This window comes from Balaenoptera acutorostrata, chromosome 19 (genome assembly GCF_949987535.1).
Source record: "Balaenoptera acutorostrata chromosome 19, mBalAcu1.1, whole genome shotgun sequence".
Classification (NCBI taxonomy): domain Eukaryota; kingdom Metazoa; phylum Chordata; class Mammalia; order Artiodactyla; family Balaenopteridae; genus Balaenoptera; species Balaenoptera acutorostrata.
The window spans coordinates 9223032-9236599 of NC_080082.1; the positions used below are offsets into that span (position 1 = coordinate 9223032).

Consider the following 13568-nt stretch of genomic DNA (forward strand, 5'->3'; position numbering starts at 1 on the left):
GTCTTCCTTTGTGAATAATTCACCCATTGTATACATTTATTTATATGTATACTGGTGGTCTACAGGCCATCCTGTAAACAGTGGGATGCAGTGGGAGGCACACGGACTTGAAGGCGATAGCCCTGGATTCACGTGCTGACTCTGCCGCTCACCAGCTAGGGGACCATGGAAAGGTCACTTATTTTATGCTTATCATCTGAGCATAAAATAAGAAGGTGGGTGTGATTTGCCTAGACTGGCAACTGGCACATAGTAGATGCTCAATAAATAGTACCTGCAAATAGTGGTAGTGATGATGGAAAACTAGGTATATATTACATACATATTACATATGTATATACATATACTGCATATATATATCATGACAGATGGTGAGCAGTAGTCCTGGGTTTTAGAATAAGCTAACAAAGGAATGAGGCTTTATGCTACCCACTTGCTCACCTGTCCAGGAATTGCGCCACAGAATCAGCCACAGAAGTAAGATGCATCTGGCAGCAGCAATGGACCACAGAGACTGGAACCGTCTGACTGGGTGGATTCAGGGCATAATGGGCAAGAGGAGGCCTGGCTTTTGTTCTGGGATCTCTGTTTATCAAGTAACCTGGAGAAGTTTTGGTAAAGTTGATTAGGACCTGTGTCCTGTGAAGACTCCTATTGACCCAGGATATAAATTTTTTTTATAGCTCTAACTTTGGTAGGGGTGTTACCCTAAATTTTGAATTTCCATAACGTGGCACTCCGTGTATGTTTGTTGGATGAATGATTGTATGAAGACTTAGTCTGACTTAGGGACCTTCTTCTTTTTTTTTTTTTTTTTAATTGAAGTATAGTTACTTTATAATGTTGTGTTAGTTTTCGGTGTATAGCAAGGTGATTCAGATCTGTGTATTCTTTTTCATATTCTTTTCCATTATAGTTTATTACAAGACATTGAATATAGTTCCCTGTGCTGTACAGTAGGACCTTGTTGTTTATCTATTTTATATATAGTAGTTTGTATATGCTAATCCCAAACTCCTAATTTATCTCTCCTACCCCCTCCTCTTTTCCCCTTTGGTAACCATAAGTTTGGTTTCTCTGTCTGTGAGTCTGTTTCTGTTTTGTAAGTAAGTTCATTTGTATCATATTTTAGATTCCATGTATAAGTGATATCATAGGATATTTGCCTTTCTCTGTTTGGCTTACTTCACTTAGTATGATAATCTCTAGTTGCATCCATGTTGCTGCAAATGGCATTACTTCGTTCTTGTTTATGGCTGAGTAATATTCCATTGTATATAGGTACCCCATCTTCTTTATTCATTCCCCTGTTGATGGACATTTCGTTTCCTTCCATGTCTCAGCTATTGTGAATAGTGCTGCAGTGAACACTGGGGTGCCTGTATCTTTCCGAATTATGGTTTTGTCTGGATATATGCCCAGGAGTGGGATTGCTGGATCATATGGCAACTTTATTTTTAGTTTTTTGAGGAACCTCCATACTGTTCTCCATAGTGGCTGCACCAATCTACATCCCACCAACAGTGTGGGAAGGTTTAGGGAGCTTCTTGATTGAGGTGAATGCTTCCCTCCCCTGGTCAAGTTCCCTCACGCATCATCTTACCTCCTGATGCAGGATTCATATGGGCATCAGCACAGAGGCCTTAACGGTGCAAGGAGGCAGCAGGAGATGCTCCCCTGGTTCTCTGATATTTTGAACGTGGCCTCCTTGCCTGATGGCACTCCGACATCTTTTGTGCTTTGGCTTGACTCCCCCTTCACCAAATTCCTAATGCTGAGCTACAGTCAGACCCGTAACGTCACTTCTGTGCTCAGCCTGAGATGTTAAAACGGTGCCTCCTATTGGAAAGGACATTTTCAGCTTCTTGAAGGATCGGTGGCCTTGGTGCGGGGAAGTGTGTGACTTTGAAAAGAAACAGGCCTGGGTGTGAACAGCAGCTCTATCACTTATGAGCTGTGTGGACAGTGGCAAGTTATGAAACCTCTTGGCCTCAGATTCTTTATCCGTAAGACGGGAAGAGGAGGCTGCCTGGGAGGACCTTGGTCACGTTAGACGTAATTTTGCAGCCCGCCTGGCACAGTGGGTGGCTTGCGCTTATTCTCACAAGGATGGGAATTATTTTCATGGACGTAATGCTCAGTCACCAAGAATCGTCCTTTCCTTCAAAGGTCATTTATTAAGCACCTTCTGTATAACAGGAATAGTTCAAGGCACGGGGGCCACAGTTGTGAACAAAACAGACAAATCTCAGAGAGTTTATATTATAGGAGGTAGAGAGAGAAAATAGTAAATAGATAGACATATAACTTGTCCAATAGTATTGAGCGGTGTGGAGAAAAAGAAAGGGGAGGGGTGGGAAGACGGGGTGCCACTGTGAATGCAGTGGCCAGAATATCACCCTCATCAGAAAGGGAGAAACCAGAATGCAGTGTGGGGAGAAGCCATTGCAGGTCTCTGGAAGAAAAGCAATTCAGCAGAGGCAACAGCAAGTATAAAGTCCTTGAGTAGGGAGGTTGCTTGGCTTATTTCAGGAGAACAAGAAGGCTAGCATGGCTAAATGTAGTGAGTGAAGAGAAGATGCTAGAACATGAAATCAGGAAGTCTGCTGTGGACCAGATTATGGGAGAATTCCTTGGCTATGGTAAAAAAAAAATTGGGGGCTTCCCTGGTGGCGCAGTGGTTGAGAATCTGCCTGCTAATGCAGGGGACACGGGTTCGAGCCCTGGTCTGGGAAGATCCCACATGCCACGGAGCAGCTGGGCCCGTGAGCCACAATTGCTGAGCCTGCGCGTCTGGAGCCTGTGCCCCGCGACGGGAGGGGCCGCGATAGAGAAAGGCCCGCGCACCGCGATGAAGAGCGGTCCCCGCACGCCGCAACTGGAGAAAGCCCTCGCACGAACCGAAGACCCAACACAGCCAAAAATAAAATAAATAAATAAATAAAATCAAGTAAAACTTTAAAAAAAAAAAAAAAAAATTGGGGGACTTTAGTCAGTGAGATGAGCAGTTGTATCGGTTAGTGTTTGCTGTGTAACAAGTAATCCTGAAACTTTGTGGGTTAACATAACAAACATATTTTTTGCAGTTCTCTGGGTGGACTGGGGTATTTCTTCTCATCTGGGTTGGCTCGGCTGGGGCTACATGGTGACACATACCCTCTGCCCCCACCTTCCTGGTATTTCAGCAAAAGCTTTGTCTCCACCTTGCCAAAGTGGCCTTTCTTACATCCCTGCAGGAATGGCCTGGAAACCACAGTGTAAGTGATTGATAATAGGATGAGTGGGGAAGAGCCTCCAAACCACCCCCCCCCCCCATTCTCCTAAGTAGAGATGGTTTCTAATCACCAAGAACTTGGTAGTTACAGGGGGAACAAACCATTGCAGGACTGAAATGATCCCTGATAACAAAACCTCTTAAGGTGAAATTAAGTGATAGTCATTTTTCTTTTTCTTTCTCTCTTCAACAGAAAGTATGATGCTGGCATGCTAATTGCGTGAGACAACTCGGCCCGCAGACAGCCACAAAGCACAAAAACAAAACAAAACTCAGAGAAGAAACGAGAATGGTGTTTTCCTGGCGTCTACAAGAAGCGCTTTATTTTTCCTCTAGATTGCTTTTCTAAAAAAACAAAACAAGACAAAAAACAAAACTGAAACAAACATTTAAAGGAACAAGACAAAAAACTTCAGGTGATACTATTCAAGCATGTTCTTTTATTAAGCGTAGGATGAGAGGAACAAGAGGACATTGAAGCAGGATGCTGAACAGACACACTGAGGGGCTGTGAACCTCCGCGATGGCGTTGTTTCCCGAAACCGTGAGTGAAGAATGGAGGGAACAGCTTTTTAATCCCCCGTCCCCAAAATATCCTGTAAGGGCGCAAGACTTCCTTTCCTGCCTGTCGAGGTTATCTAGGGAATGATTTGCAAAATTTGTTTGTTATAATTGCTAAAGAATCTTTTGTATGGCTTTGGCCAGGGAGTTGGTGGACCAGTACTTGGTGACCCACTAATTGTGTGTATCCCACCCATTTCTAAGCGTCACCTCCATCTTGGCTGGAACAAGGTTCAGAAGGTCCTCTCTCCAGTAGTTGCCAAGCCCGCTCCGACTTGATCAGGCTGAAGGAAACGGTTATCTCCTGGATCAGTGCAGCGAAGGATAAATACTGGCTTTTTTCTTCCCTAAATAGGAGAAAGCCAGCTCCTGGCTACACTGTGGCTACGGCGGCTGTGCCTGGTGCGGGGCAGTGGGGCACCAGGCTGTCCTACACGGTGAGAACTGCTCGTGCTTCTACCGAGAGACGAAGAACCTACCGAGCAACTAAGCTTAACTTTCAAGCAGGCCATCACCAGGGGAGCAGAGGGACCCAAGCCTAACCCAGCCCCAGAAAAGACGTATTGTCCCTTTACCCCCAGAATTCCCTGCTTCCTGTTGGTACCTAACATTTTTCGCTCTGTTGTGACTACTCTTATATCCTTGACTCTGGCGGATCTGGGTCGGAGGGACATGGAAAGCCCTGGGATGATCAGTTGGAAGGGGTCCAGCGTTGGCAGTTACGCCCGAGCACTCACGAATGGTGGGCACGTGTGCTGATCCTTGCTAAGTGCCCACTTAGCCGGACGGGCTGCCAAGTCCTTCCTGGATCAGCCTCTCGCTGAGCGCCCACAGGGCCCGGGCCGTGTCTTCGCTCTGGGCTTCCGTCGAGGGCAGGCAGCGGCAGCAGTTGTTGAAGTACATCCCTCCCAGACCCTCCAGTTCCGGGGCGGCAGCACAGTAGACGGTGGTGGCGGCTCCTTGTTGCTGGAAAGCAAAGAACAAAGACCACGGAACGTTTTTTTAACTGGGAATGAGCAAGAGCCTCTCCTCACCTGGTTCAGATGCATCTGGATCTCAGCACGGCCGAGGGTACTGAACTCAAAGCACGTGACTGTAAAAGGTAGGATGGGACCATCCTGGGAAAACGAGTTCATAAACTCCGCTCGTAAAGCCAGTGTGACTTTTTACACTTCATATAGGAAAAGGCTTTGAAAACAGACAGACACGTCTATCAGTTAATCACATCAGATGTCTCTTCTGAGCAACGAGAAGAAGATGGGATCCTTTTGAACACGCGAGAACAAATTCATCCCACTTCCTCACTTCTCAAAGCATAATGTCATTTGACACCGAGAAGTTTCTAGAAACTTCTCTCTGAACTAAACCAACCACTCTAATCATGGCCCATCAGGTAGAAAACCAAGCGGAACTGGTGCCAGATTTTTCCTTATTCGTTGCCCGTGGGGCTGCTAGAGGAAGGGTTTGTGATGCCGTGTTAAAATGTTTGAGACACACGTATACACATATTCCCCACCATCACACGTGCCTCATGCACACAGAAGACACGTTTGTGAGTTTATCCTTATCCTGGAGACCTTTTTGTAAGAAGTGTCATATTCAGCCCATACTTGGCAATGGGACCGTGGCTTGGGGGGGCCATGTCCTCCCAGCCCCCTTCAAAAACGCAAGTTGTAATGAGTGCAATTGATCACTTGCAATTGACCTTTTGAGTAGCAGTTGGCGCTGTGGCTAGGGGTGTGTGTGCCGGTGGGGCACCATATCATCCGGGCTGACAGAACGCTGTCAGGGATGCTGGAAAGAGGGCAAGAAATCACTTTGCTTTGCAAGCCATAATTAAAGATAATAGGCTGGTGTTCATAGGGAGACACCGTTGGCACGGCTCTCATTTAAAACCAACACAGTTTATCTGGCGTCTTATATGTGCATTACAGCCCTTGCTGCGTCAACTAATTATCAGTTGATAGAGAAGGGGGGCTGGGAGGCAGAGGAGGATGGAGAAAGATAACTGGGGATAAGGCCACCATTAGGAAAACATTAAGGACATCTAATTGAGAGGGAAGTGAGTTTCCATCCCCACCCAAAAGCTTACTCTTTTTCTCCCCCTACAGGTTTAAATTGTGCCCAAGCAGAGAGCTTACTGGAGAGCATCCCCCCCATAGGGTTTGGTTTGCATTCACCATGGTTGTTTCGTATAAGCATTGGGAGCCAAGGTCATTCTGAGAATCAAGGTCTCAAGGTATTATAAATTTTAGGAAAGTACTATAAAGTAGACTTGGGGTTTTTGTTGCAGGGGGACATTTATTGAATTTCTCTGAAAACCAAATGGTCGAATACATTGAAGTGACATGCTTGTGCAGAGGAGGGTGGCGTGGAGTGGGAATGGGACACTTGAGTTCTGATAATAACGGGCTGCTTGACTGTATTGGACAAGACCCTTTGGTCCAAAATTTGAACCCCTGACGTGACTTCGCTTTAACGAAATAGTAATTCGGTGTGTTATTTCCCCAGCCCTCTCACCCATGCCCACTCCCCAAATAGCCGATTGTTTATTTTCTTGGGTTCACCTGTTTCTTTTCAACTTGATTTGTGTGGCTCAGGTCTAATGGACATGAGCCCGTGTCATCCAAATTTCCTTTCACTGAATTATTATTCCTAATACCCCTTAGCTTAGCACATTTATCTAACGAATTTCCAGTGTCTTATCTGACTCCCCTGAATCCCATGTGGGGAAAAAAGGCAAGCAAAGCACCTCTAAAGACAAATGGAAGACTTGAGATGCTCATCTCGCCAACCCAAGCAAATATCATCTTGGCCTCAATTCTTAGCAGATGTCAGGTGGAGATGGTGTTTTGAATAATTTTCTGGATATCTGTTTTCGATTTCCATTTTACTTTGCAACTGCCAAAACCACCAAAGAGTGGTCAGGGCCCTTTGGCATCAGCTCTCAAGTGGTGGGAGAAGCCAGTCAGCTCATTCCTAAATCCAGGCCCCCTCAACCCCACCCCAGAGTGGTTATAGTATCAGCATTCATACATCACAACAAACTGGCCTTTCACAGCTCCACCAATCCTGAGAAAAGATCAAAGTTGGCCACTTGGGAAAGCAACAAATGGAATTCTTCCCAACCCAGTGTAATCTTTTGCCACTCTGACCTTCTAAAAATGATACCAATGCTGCACTCTCTTGCATTGTTGGAATGGTATTTTTGCAGAGAAATTCTGCGCTTACATTGATTCAGAATCGAGTTGATGAGGGAGCCGGGGGGCATGGATTTTCCCTCCACGGAATGTGAAAGCAATTGCAATCGACCTCATTTCATGTAAACCGCCACTTGGCTACCATGCTGAAAAACCATGAAGTTGAGTAAAGCCCAATCTTTTATCAAGAGCTGGCTTTGATTCTTTTGCCACTAGGCTCAGGGTGATACACAATTTAAGTCTCATCACCAGCGGTGCTGACTCTGTAGAAGAACACAGTACAGCAGGGCACCTGAAAGCAAAGACCACCTTCTCCACTCCGAAGATCAACTGTGCACATTTGGCAAAGAAAGACTGGACCGTGAAGTAGTGACAACGTCTTTTCGTCCCAAGCCCACGACCCTTTCGGCTTCTCAGGGAACGCTCTTTTCAGCTGCACCCATGGCAGCCTCTGAGTGACATCTTTATATGAGCAGGTGGGATGACGGTTTAATAACAAGTTCTAATTTGGGGCTCATCAGCTTTTCGGCCTATCAATCACCAGAATGAGGTGGAGTCACATTAGGAAATCTCATTAGTAAATAAGCTGGTACTGCTGATACAAGAGAAGACATTTTTAAACTGATAGAAGAAAAATTTTTAAAGAGCACTTTCATCACCATCAAATGACTTTCCTGCCACTTTGGGGGGCATCAGTCCGTAATCCAGAAAAAAATGAAAGAGCCCTATCAAGGAAATGACGTTAACAGCAAACAACTCTGTTATAAAATATCCGCCTTGCTGGTTGGCACCACTGCTTACTGATCCGTCGTGATAAGATAATAGCAATATCTTGACATATAAACACTAGCTGGAGCTGTGGGTTCCCCTCAGCGATTTTTTAAGAACAAATTCATGGGAAGCCTGGAGGCTGCATGCCGTTGCTGATCATGGGAACCGGGGTGGCGACTCTATCCTGTAGCGGTGGCAGTGAGTTAGGGTGCGGATCACACGGGGCCGAGGATTTCTGGGAAGCCCAGTAGAATCTTTAATCACGCCTGAATGCCATTTCTGATTTAGTCAAACATGTGCGAGCTGCCAAAGGAGAACTACGCCATCAATCTTTATAGCGTCTGTAAAATTACCCAGGATTCTTGTTTGGGATTAAGTTAAGAGCATCTGGGTAATAAGGGGGTTCATCATTCTCTTTCAGAAATCATTTGTCGGATGAGCGGCACAGTCTTCAACTACAGAAAGGTGGGATTTAGAAAGCAGTTACTGTTCATTTATCGTTGGGGCCCTGAGATCTAAATCATCCATCCTTCCAAAGCCCTTGGTTGGGATGAAACGGTGACGGAGCTGCGTTCCATCAACATTTACTCGATAACCACTAGCCATCAATTTGCAGCTGTCCGCACAGACTCCAAATGAATATTGACTCTTTGCAAGAGAAAGGTACAGGGGTTTCTGATCAACAATCTAGGCTTAAGGAAAAATCCACCCACATGTTAATATTTGTAATGCATTGGTAGGTATTCTAATATAACTTACGCTTTAATAAGGACACATGTTACACAATTATGTTTAGTTTTCAGGTTTCTCTACTTTTAAAATGCATGCTTCTTTAAAAAAGAAAGAATAAATTCCTGTCTTAAAATAGATTTAACTCTGAGACACATAAAAAAGTAGACACACTACCATGGGATATCTGTATATTCAGTGATTTTTGAGAGTAGCAGATGTCCTAAGATTGCTTTCCTACAGACACGTCGGTATCGGGACACTGCACAGCAAATGCTGAGTGAATCAATCTATGCAAAAAGTGGAGTGGAGTAAGGGAAGGCAGCACAGAACTTACACTGGACTTGGAACCCCACGGGCAGGGAAGGAGAACGTCCCTTCTGGAAGCGGGCACTGATGATGGTGCTGAATTCCCGGGACAGAGAAGTTTGCAGGTGTCACAGGAAGAGAAGACAGGTGTCTCTTCGAACCCTCAAAGCTTTCCCTGTTACTCATCTGGGGTCTGTGAGGCAAAGCAAACCATTTCCAAGTGCAGAACTGATGCAACGCCCCGGTGAGTACAGCAGAATCATTTATCCCGGAGCCTTGGTGGAGATGGGGCAGTGAGTGCAGGTGCCATGGGGGGACTGATGGCCGCCCTCTCAGTCTCTTCACGTCTCCCAATAACCCTCCCCAAAGAGAGTCTTCAGCTACCCTACTGGAAACGTGCGACGCGGTGTCTGTCTCAGGGTTCATCTCCTGAGACTGGGGTGCCTGGAGCACAGCTGTTCTCAGCAATAGGACGGTTTAAATCTCTGATTTGAGAGAAAAAAGCAAAGCAAGCTGCTCCAAAAGGTTACGTGTTCCCTACTCACCACTCGTGTGACCACAACCAACCCCTCGCCCTCCTGCCTGGGTGTGGAATGAGTGCAAATCAATAACATACCAACTTCCGCCAAAATGATGCGAGACGGGAGACGACAGAGAACGTGCCTCGCAAGGACCCTTTTCCTCCACACTGTCGAGCTTTTCTAGTGAGTCGTTGCGTACGGGGACTGTGTAAGTGGTAACGATGGCCAGCATCTCCTGCGAGCTTGCCATTGCTCTGGCACTGTGCAGAAAGCTTTGTAAGCACCATAATCTAACCCGCACACAGCTCTACCAGCCAGGGACGATCATTATCCCCATTTACAGGGAAGCCTACTTAGTACCAGAGCTCAAAAGCAACTCGTCCAAAGCCACACAGATCATCACACAGATTGACCCTCCAGAATCCATGCCAGATGCAGTACAAAACCTCCTTCCCAAACTTGCGACACAAATTGGCAGGCTGCCCATTCCCTGTGTCTCCCGTTTGGCTGAAGCTACCTTAGGAGGAGTCTTCCTTCCCTTCTCAGCCAGGCCACGTCTGGCCACAGTGTGGCTGAAAATTAAATGGATGGGCTGTACGTTTAATTTTTTAAAAACGGGCTGTCATGTGCTCACCTGAGAAATGTTGGGAGGAGATTTTCCCATTGTTGATTTAGGCAGTGAACTAAATTGAAATTATATCCATTTGGATTAACAAAAATGAAGACCCAGCGCCACCTCAAAAGATCCAATGGCAAGTGACCCTTAACAAAACCATCACCTGATTCAAAATGCCACCTCCAGGTGCCAGATGGGACCAGCTGTGAACCTACTACTCCTGGACGATCGACTTTTTTTCAAAGCGTGAACGGAAGCACATCAAAACCAGTGAAACCCCGAGCGATCTCCATCTTATAAATTCACACACGTGTACAATGAATACGGCCTTTTGGAGGATAATATCTGACGTGTTACATCAGGTTTGCAGAGGAAACTGATCGACCTCCCTCTCCTGCCCTCCCTCAATTAATTCCTGAGAAATTAATTCCTGCAAATTCCTAAGAAGTGATTCCTACGAAGGCGTCAAACAATATAGGCTTAGGTACCTGCAAATACTTCTTGTAGATATCGTAATAGAACTTTCTTCATAGCCCTCGGGAGTTTTGCTCACAGGCTGTTCTTAGCATTTATTACAGAAGGGAAATCCACTCAATTTCTCAAGTAGAAAAAGTGAAGAGGGTCGGGAAAGCGGATATTTGTTTTTAACTGAGGAGGCTGGGAAAGTCTTCGAGAATGTTCTGGAGAATCCATTTAGATCACATGCAGATCTTAGCCTGACGGAAGAGAATGTGTACCTACCACCATGTGTTAGGATATTTACCTCTTGCCTCAGGGAAAGAGTTTCTTTGCTAAAGAGGATGACAAACGTGGAAAGCCTCAGAGGTTCCTTTTCAGCTGACTCTCTCCCGTGGCAGGTAAAGGAGTACCATTCCCTGGGTGACCCTGGGACACCGGGTTCGATGGCAGTTGCTCTGAAGGAGAGCTAAGCCGTGGGATATGCCAGTGCATCACCATCGGTGCAGTGGGTCCTGGCACAGGACACAGCCCCCAAAAGTAGACGGCAGTTTGAGTGAGAGGTGTTTGAGGGGCACAAATGGGACAGAGCTTTCACACAGCAGATGTGCCCACGTCTTCGTTGGGAGAGAATCACGATGACATGGAGGCCTTCTTATTTGCAATTGAGGCACCCCAAATATTATGCCCCCAAATCCACATCAGGCTACAAAGACCAGGCTAGTCTCCTTGACAAAAGCCATGAATCTCTAGCAAGACCATTAAGCAGTTTTGAGAGATTGACTTGAAGACCAGGGCAGAATGAGTTGGAAAGTCAGGAGGACGGTGGCTGTGATTCTCTGAGAAATCTTTATAGGAACAAGCCCAGGGGCCAGTAGGTTCAGGATGGAAAGCTGGAAAGGACTTTTAAAGGCAGAAGAGCGTATCTGTCTTTGCTGGCCTTAGGTTTGGGGGAGGGGTAGGCAGACACTCCCGACCACCCGAAGAGGTCCAGAGCCATGTTTGTTCTGGAAAGCAAGGCTCCCGAGGATTTTTGCTTAGGCTAATCGGCAGCACTTCAGGGCAGAGTGGCCCTGGGAGGTTTGCAGGACTGTGTTTTCAATTGGCTGAACTGTTCTGAACTTTCCCTTGACGTGAATGAGGCCCTCTTCCTACCCCCTTTGTGTTCCAGAATCCTTGCCGTAAACATGGCAGGGGTTCCATGACAGATTGATGGCTGGTCTCAAAAGAGTGAAGGTGGAACATTTAGCATGACTTCATCGTCCTGAGACCTGCTGTTATTTCTAGATGTGCTCTGGTGGAGTGGGAGTCCTCCAAAGGAGGGAAGGAAAAAGGAATGGCTAAAAGTACAGTCCAGGTGGGTGACATTATTCATGCCTGTTCTACCTTCCTTTTGTGCCAGAGATGTTCTAGAACTGATTGGGCTGGAGAGACGGTCTCATTAAAAATAAGAGAAGACGTTGTTACACCTGGAACAACATCTCTGTTAGATCCATGAAAGCATTCCCTGGGCATTCTGTGCTGATACTGCCTGGGTTGCCCACATTGCTTTTCAAGTAGGGAGTTGTGTTGCTGGGCTGGAAAACTGCACTGGGGTATCCACTCTTCCACGGGTTAGTTTGAAATGGCTAAGACAGAAGGATCTTAGAAATGTGCCACCAAAATACGCATCATCCTTCCACCTGGGACAAATCCGATGGCCCGTTCCTGAAATATTCCAACCCGGCCACCTGGACACTAGTGCCGAAGGACTACTGAGTGTTCCTGAGAGCTCAAAGAAGGCATTTAGCTTGTGTTAATTTGAAACGTTTTTACTTCTTTAACCTTGGTTCTAGCTAGCTCTGTATACTGTATATAAATGTATGCCTCTGTATTTGCCATGTATACTGAAATAAACCTTTAAAGTTATCGCCAGGCAGAATGAATGGGTTCAGTTCTAATATGATGGTGCAAAGCATATCTTCACAGTACAAGTGAAACAGACAGCTTCCCCCCTTCCCTTCTTCGGCACAGAATTGCACCACTGAGTTGGTCTGCCACGCTGGCTCTTTTAGAAAACCACAGAGCTGACCATTTTTGTGAGCAGGCAAACCCCAAACAAACAAACAAGCTGTTTGTTGCCATTGTAAGGTTGACGGTTCGTTTACACCTAGGACACAGAGAGAGTCTACGACCTAGTACCGAAAACGCATTGGTGATGGGGGGATAAAAGCCACAGGGTCTTCTCTGATGAGGCCACAGGGCATCGTGGTAAGAAATCCACGGACTCTTAACTAACTAACTAACTCTTCCAGCAGCGAATTAAGAGAATGGAGTCTACAACAATCAGATCTCACAGGCAGGCCACCCTCCGCTCTCCGCGTCCAGCCACACTGTTTCAAGTCAAGTCAAGCACGTCTGCATTAGGCTTGTGCCTTTTCATAGAGGGCTCTCTGCGACGGATCATTTCTCAGGCTCAAAGACGATGGCCTTGTTGATATTTCATTTAGAACATACTGCGGAGAGCATCTCATTTATATTACTTCCATAATTAATGGGGAGAGCTTAGGCACTGCCTTTGCACAGACGGATCTCGTCACAGTGGTCGATGGGTAGAGGAGAAACAATAGGTATTTCATTCACCAGCAGCGTGTCGCTAGTTAGTGGGAAATGATCACGTATGCTGTTGCTTTAATTGCCAGGGTAAATAATTCTGCCTCGGTGGAAGGGAACATTTTAAAGCACTTGGTGCAAATAGACTAGAAACAACACACACACACACACACAAAATTACCTTGATTATGCAACACCTTAGCATAGAAAGTTACAAAGGTATGTCGTTTTTTAAAATTGCATTCTATCGTGCAAATATTCTCTAAATATGCATGTGCTGACTACTCATCTACTGTATTTTAGGAAATACAATTAGGCCGCCTTTCTCTTCTCCTGTGTAGACTGTAAATACCTGTAGATCTTTCTCTTGCTTCCTTATGTAAATAGATGTAAATACTAACAAGCTCTGCATGCTGATATTCTAGGCAATTTCAGGTACTTTTTATAATCTGAAGGCATGTACTTGAAGTGGTTTGTTAAAAGGAAAAAAAAAAACCCCACCTCTCTCAAACTCTTGAAAGCTGAATAGAAATTAAAGA

At 45.7% G+C, this 13568-nt stretch overlaps 1 protein-coding gene across 1 annotated transcript in view; it reads left to right on the forward strand.

Annotated features, from left to right (window-relative positions):
- MAF (MAF bZIP transcription factor) overlaps window positions 1–13197 on the forward strand; it is a 372897-nt gene extending 359700 nt beyond the window's left edge. Inside the window, exon 3 of the mRNA XM_057533777.1 lies at window positions 3468–13197. The gene's annotated coding sequence lies outside the window, so the exon portion shown is untranslated. The remainder of the gene's footprint in view (window positions 1–3467) is intronic.
- The last annotated feature ends 371 nt before the right edge of the window (window positions 13198–13568 follow it).